Genomic DNA, 6,722 nt, shown 5'->3' on the forward strand with positions numbered 1-6,722 from the left:
GGGGTGTTTATGGGATTAAGAAAAAAGAGGCAGGGTGGTCTGAGGCACCGGGGGCATGGGCCAAGGTAACCGGGGTAAGCTATAGTAACTGTCATTCTGCACAGGTGTAACTAGGTTACAGGCCTCAGTGAGTTCAGAGGGTGGAGTTTCTGGCCCTCTGATGGCAAAAAGGAGACACTCACATATGCCCTGGTGGAAGGGTCAGGGGTCCTAGCCAGTCTTAACTAGAAGCAGCTGACTCCAAGTTCCTATGCAATAACTCAGGCAAATGTGTAATCATGTAGGCTGGTGCCACTTGGAGGTCACGCCAGTCTTAACCTCGATTGGCGAAGGCAGGTAAAATGGATTTAAACTGATTTTCAAGTTTACACAGGCAAGCAGAAAACCCAGAGCAGCCAGCACCGAACTGAAATTAAACAGTCAGGGGACGTATACGACCCACCTTCAGGACTTACCCTGAGCTTCAGTCATCAAGACAGATTTGTACTGGCTGAAGACTAGACAAAATAGATCAATGGGACAGGATGAAGAGCCCAGAAATAGACCCACTGGTCTTTGGCAAAGGAGCAAAGTCGATGGGGCAACACAGAAAGGAGTTTTTAAAAAACAGGTGCTGGAAGGGACTTTCTGGGAGGCTCAGTGGTTAAGAATCCCCCTTGCCAACGCAGGGGACATGGGTTCCATCCCTGGTCCAGGAAGATTCCACAAGCCCCAAGGCAACTGGGCCTGTGCCCCCCGACTACTGAGCCCCCCGACTACTGAGCCCAAGCCCCAGAGCCAGGCTCCACAACAAGAGGAGCCCCCACAAAGAGACGCCCCCACGCCACAACGACAAGGAGCCCCTGCTCACCGCAACTAGAGGAAGCCCGCACGCAGCAGTGGAGACCCAGCACAGCCAGAAATAAATAAATGTTAAAACAGGCGCTGGAATGACAGGACTTCTACCTGGAGGAAAACAAACCTAGATACCGCCCTTACCGTTCTCCCAAAAATCTTAATTCAAAATGGATTTTACACCAAATTGAAAACACAAAACTGCCACAAGATAAGAGAGGAGAAAACCTAGATGACTTTGGGGCTGGTATTGACTTTCCAGCATAAGACGCTGATAGAACAATCCATGAAAGAAAAACTGGTCAGCTGGACTGATCATTAGAAACTTCTCTGTGAAGGGAACTGCTAAGGGAAAATATTTGCAAACACATATCCAACACAGGACTTGAATCCAAAACATATACGGATTTTTTTTAAATTGAAGTATAGTTGATTTATGACGTGCCAATCTCTGTCAGTGTCGGCAAAGTGACTCAGCTATACATATATATATTCTATTTTATATTTTTTTCTGTTATGATTTTTCACAAGATATTGTAGTTTCCCGTGCTATACAGTAGGACCTTGTTTATCCACTGCACACATAATCGTTTGCAACTACCAACCCCAGACTCCCAGCCCGTTCCTGTCCCTTTCCCCTCCCCCTTGTCAACCGCAAACCTCCTCTCAATGTCTATTGGTCAGTTTCTATTTTGTAGAGAACTTCCTTCGCCATGTGTGAGATTCCACATACGCGTGATGTCATACGGGGTTTGTCTTTCTCTGACTTCCTTCTCTTAGGATGATAGTCTCTGGTCACATTTTTGTTGCTGCAAATGGCATTATTTTGCTCTTTTGAGGGGCTTTCCTGGTGGCTCAGATGGTAAAGGATCTGCCTGCAATGCGGGAGACCCAGGTTCGATCCCTGGGTTGGGAAGATCCTCTGGAGAAGGGAATGGCAACCCACTCCAGTACTCTTGCCTGGAGAATTCTACAGACAGAAGAGCCTGGCAAGATGCATGCAGTCCACGGGATCACAGAGAGTCGGACATGACTGAGTCACTGACACACACACACGGCTAAGTAATATTCCAGTGTATATGTGTACCACATCTCCATCCATTCATCTCTCAATGGGCGTTCAGGTCTCCATGTTTTGGGTACTGTGAATGGTGCTGCAATGAGCATACAGGTACGTATATCTTTTTAAATTCTAGTTTTGTACAGGTCCTTCCCTGGCGGCTCAGAGGTTAAAGCATCTGCCTGCAATGCGGGAGACTCGGGTTCGATCCCTGGGTTGGGAAGATCCCCTGGAGAAGGAAACGGCAACGCATTCCAGTATTCTTGCCTGGAGAATCCCATGGAGAGAAGAGTCTGGTAGGCTACAGTCCACGGGGTCGCAAAGAGTTGGACACGACTGAGCAACTTCACTTTCACTTTCACAGGTATATTCCCAGAAGTGGGATTGCTGGGTCATAGGCTAAAAACGCAACATTCAAAAACCTCAGATGATGGCATCTGGTCTCATCACTTCATGGCAAATAGATGGGGGAAAATGGAAACAATGACAGACTTTATTTCCTTGGGCTCCAAAATCACTGTGGGACAGTGACTGCTTCCATGAAATTAAAAGACACTTGCTCCTTGAAAGAAAAGCTATGACAAATCTAGACAGCATATTAAATTGCAGATATATTACTTTGCCAACAAAGGTCTATCTAGTCAAACCTATGGTTTTTCCACTAATCATGTAGGAATGTGAGAGTTGGACCATAAAGAGGGCTGAGCGCCAAAGAATTGATGCTTCCATGCTCTGGTGTTGGAGAAGACTCTTGAGAATCACTTAGACTGTAAGGAAATCAAAGCAATCAATTCAAAAGGAAACCAACCCTGAATATTCATTCGAAGGACTGATGCTAAAACTGAAGCTCTAATTCTTTGGCCACATGATGCCAAAAGTCAACTCACAGAAAAGACCCTGATGCTGGGAGAGACTGAGGGCAGGAGGAGAAGGGTGTGACAGAGGATGAGTTGGTTGGATGGCGTCACCAACTCAATGGACATGAGTCTGAGCAGGCTCCAGGAGATGGTGAAGGACAGGGCGACCCGGCATGCTGCAGTCCGTGGGGTCGCAAAGAGTCAGAGACAACTGATGTAGGAGGGTTCCTTTTTCTCCACACCCTCTCCAGCAGTTATTGTTTGTAGACTTTTTAATGATAGCCATTCTGACCAGTGTGAAGTGATACCTCATTGTAGTTTTGATTCACATTTCCCTAATAACTAGTGATGTTGAGCATCTTTTCATGTGCCTACTGGCAATCTAATGTCTTTTTTGGAGAAAAATCTATTAAGGTCTTCTGCCATTTTTCAATTGGGTTATTTTGTTGTTGTTGTTGTTGAGTTGTAAAAGTTGTTTGTATACAAAATATACAAGAAACTTTTCAACCTCAACAATAAGAAAAATAAGCCAATGTATTCATTTACTCTTTGGCCACACTGTGCAGCATTTGGGATCTTAATTCCCAAACCAAGGATAGAACCAGTACCCCCTGTATCAGAACTTACCCCTGGACCACCAGGGAAGTCCCCATTTAAGCTGATTTTTTTAAGGAAGTTTCTGCAGGCCACCTGTTATGAAACTACAGAGCAATCATAATGTTCTTAGTGCATTAAGACTTCAGCAGAAACTTGGGAACCCTACTGGATGCTGAGTGAGCATCCAGGTAATTCAGGACAACCAGCAGCAAGTTCCAACCGGCTGGTAGAGGGGGATCGAGTTTCCACAGATTTGGCAAAGGGGCGTGGCACTGCCTCCCCAAGACGCTCTATAATGGGGATGGCTCCCCCAAAGTAGAAGGAGGAGGCTGGGAGGAGGGCGGTCAAACACCCACAAAGTTCTGCTGCTGCTAAGTCGCTTCAGTCGCGTCCGACTCTGTGCGACCCCATAGACGGCAGCCCACCAGGCTCCCCCGTCCCTGGGATTCTCCAGGCAAGAACACTGGAGTGGGTTGCCATTTCCTTCTCCAGTGCACGAAAGTGAAAAGTCAAAGTGAGGTCATTCAGTCGTGTCCGACCCTCAGCGACCTCATGGACTGCAGCCCACCAGGCTTCTCCATCCATGGGATGTTCCAGGCAAGAGTACTGGAGTGGGGTGCCATTGCCTGCTCCACAAAGTTCTGCTACCTATTCTCAAAATCTGGTGTCATGTCCTGAGGAGGATTCAAAGATGAAGCAGAGATGAACCAGGTGTGGGACTCATCTTCAAGAAGCCTCACAACCTGAGTGTCCATTAACAGATGAGTGAATAAGGAAGAGGAATGGCACACTGCAGCGGAACACTGCTCAGCCGTGAAAAGAGTGACGTCTTGCCGTTTGCTGCAACATGGATGGGCTTAGAGAGGGTTATGCTAAGTGTAATGAATCAGACAAAGACAAATACTGTCTGACATCACACAGCGAATACTGCACGATCCCACTCATATGTGCAATCTGAAAAACACAGCTAGTGAATACAGCCACAAAAAAAGGAGATTCACAGACACAGAGAATAAACTAGTGGTCACCAGTGGGCACGGGGTGGGGGGGTAAAATGAGGTAGAGAACTCAGAGGTACAAACTATTATGTATAAAATAAGCTACAGCCAATGTTTAATAATAATTATAAATGAAGTATAACCTTTAAAAATTGTGAACCAAGCATTCCCTGGTGGTCCAGTGGTTAGGACTCCACCCTTTCGCTGTCAAGAGTGTAGGTTCAATCCCTCCCCAGGGAACTAAGATCCCACAAACTATGGCAGTGAGGCCAATAACATAATAAATAATAAAAAAAATTTTAATAAAATTGTGAATCACTATATTGTATACCTGTAACTTATATAATGTTATACATCAACTATAGTTCAGGACTTCCCAGGAGGTAAAGTGCTTAAAAGTCTGCTTCCTAATGCAAGGGACACAGGTTTGATCCCTGATTCTGGAAGATTCCACATGCCTTGGAGCAACTAAGCCCGTGCGCCAAACTACTGAGCCGATGAGCTCTAGAGCCTGAGCTGCAACAAATGAGCCCACTCCGCACAACTACTGAAGTCCATGCACTCTAGAGCCCAGCACAGTCAAAACCACATAAACAAATAATTTAAAATATTGTTCAACACAAATTTCCTAAATGAGACTCAAGAGTTCAGAAAGCCTCATTTTTAATGCTAAAATCCAAATTTAAATTAATCCACGCTTGGTGCAGGAGTGCTAGCTGGATGAGGCAAAAATGCCAGGACTTGAAATGTAGAATGTTTCGTTTCAGCTAACACCCTAGGTAAATCAAAGAAAAGCAACGTCACACAAGAAAAAAAGAGAGAGAAGAAAAAATAAAAGCAAAGCCAGCACCTGCACCTTTGGTGCAGACCTGCCAGCAGTAGGCAGGTACAGGACTGTCCTTAGCAGCTTTAAAGTAAGGGCTGGAAACTAGAAACAGCCCCAAAGTCTTTTCAGTAGGAAAGTAGACAAGCCATGGTGTGTTTCTGTAACAGAGGCCCTCGTGAATGAATACGAACGCAGAGGAATTTTACAAACTAGAAAGGCCAGACACACAGGTGAACATGACCTTAACCCAATGTCCATAATACTCTTGCCTGGAGAACCCAATGGACGGAGGAGCCCAGCGAGCTGTAGTCCATGGGGTCTCAAAGAGTTGGACACGACTGAAGTGACTAAGAGCACACATACACACTTCTACAACAGCCCCAACTACACTGTAGCTGTTTGAAAAAATAAGAGAAAACTAAACTGTAACATTAGAAGTCAGAACAGTGAGTACTTTGGGGCGGAGGGAAGAGGAGGTGGTTGGAAACGGCCTCCTGGGGTGTGTCTGGTGGGAGTTAGGTGGGAATTTGATTCAGGAAAGTTTATGGACCCTCAGGTTTTATGTGCATTCCTGGATGTGTGTTATATTCACAATGAAAGAGTTTTACCAAAAGGCAAGAGGAGATTGAATCAGGTCCATGGGAATTGAAATTCCTTTTTTCCTAGATAGGATCCTTATCCTTATTTCACACTTTGCAGGAGATCCTGGTGTTTCTTAGAGAGTCTGTTAAGAACCTGAAGATAACCCTAAGAAAAGCAAATTCGAACAACCATTGGTAGTGTGTTTGCCTGTATCCACTATGAATCCCGGCTGTGATTCCAAGTGGGCACTGGGAGGGAAGCAGGAGGAAAAGCGCTGGGACCCCTGATCCCAGGCTTTCATCCTAAGGCGACAACTCAAAGAAAAGAGCTCCAAGTATTATACAAAGGGATTTATACTGGTGCCATTTATAAGAAGAAGATGCGTGAGAACCATCCACGTGGGACCACAAGGCACTCCCCACAGCCTATGTCCTAAGTCCCCTCCCAGGCCATTTCATAGCCCCCCACCCTTGGAAGGAAAGTTATGACCAACCTAGATAGCATATTCAAAAGCAGAGATATTACTTTGCCGACTAAGGTCCGTCTAGTCAACACTATGGTTTTTCCAGTAGTCATGTATGGATGTGAGAGTTGGACTGTGAAGAAGGCTGAGTGCCGAAGAATTGATGCTTTTGAACTGTGGTGTTGGAGAAGACTCTTGAGAGTCCCTTGGACTGCAAGGAGATCCAACCAGTCCATTCTGAAGGAGATCAGTCCTGGGATTTCTTTGGAAGGAATGATGCTAAAGCTGAAACTCTAGTACTTTGGCCACCTCATGTGAAGAGATGACTCATTGGAAAAGACTTTGAAGCTGGGAGAGATTGGGGGCAGGGGGAGAAGGGGACAACAGAGGATGAGATGGCTGGATGGCATCACTGACTCAATGGACGCGAGTCTGAGTGAACTCCAGGAGTTGGTGATGGACAGAGAGGCCTGGTGTGCTGCGATTCATGGGGTCAGAAAGAATC

This window comes from Ovis canadensis, chromosome 2 (genome assembly GCF_042477335.2).
Source record: "Ovis canadensis isolate MfBH-ARS-UI-01 breed Bighorn chromosome 2, ARS-UI_OviCan_v2, whole genome shotgun sequence".
In the NCBI taxonomy this organism is placed as follows: Eukaryota; Metazoa; Chordata; class Mammalia; order Artiodactyla; family Bovidae; genus Ovis; species Ovis canadensis.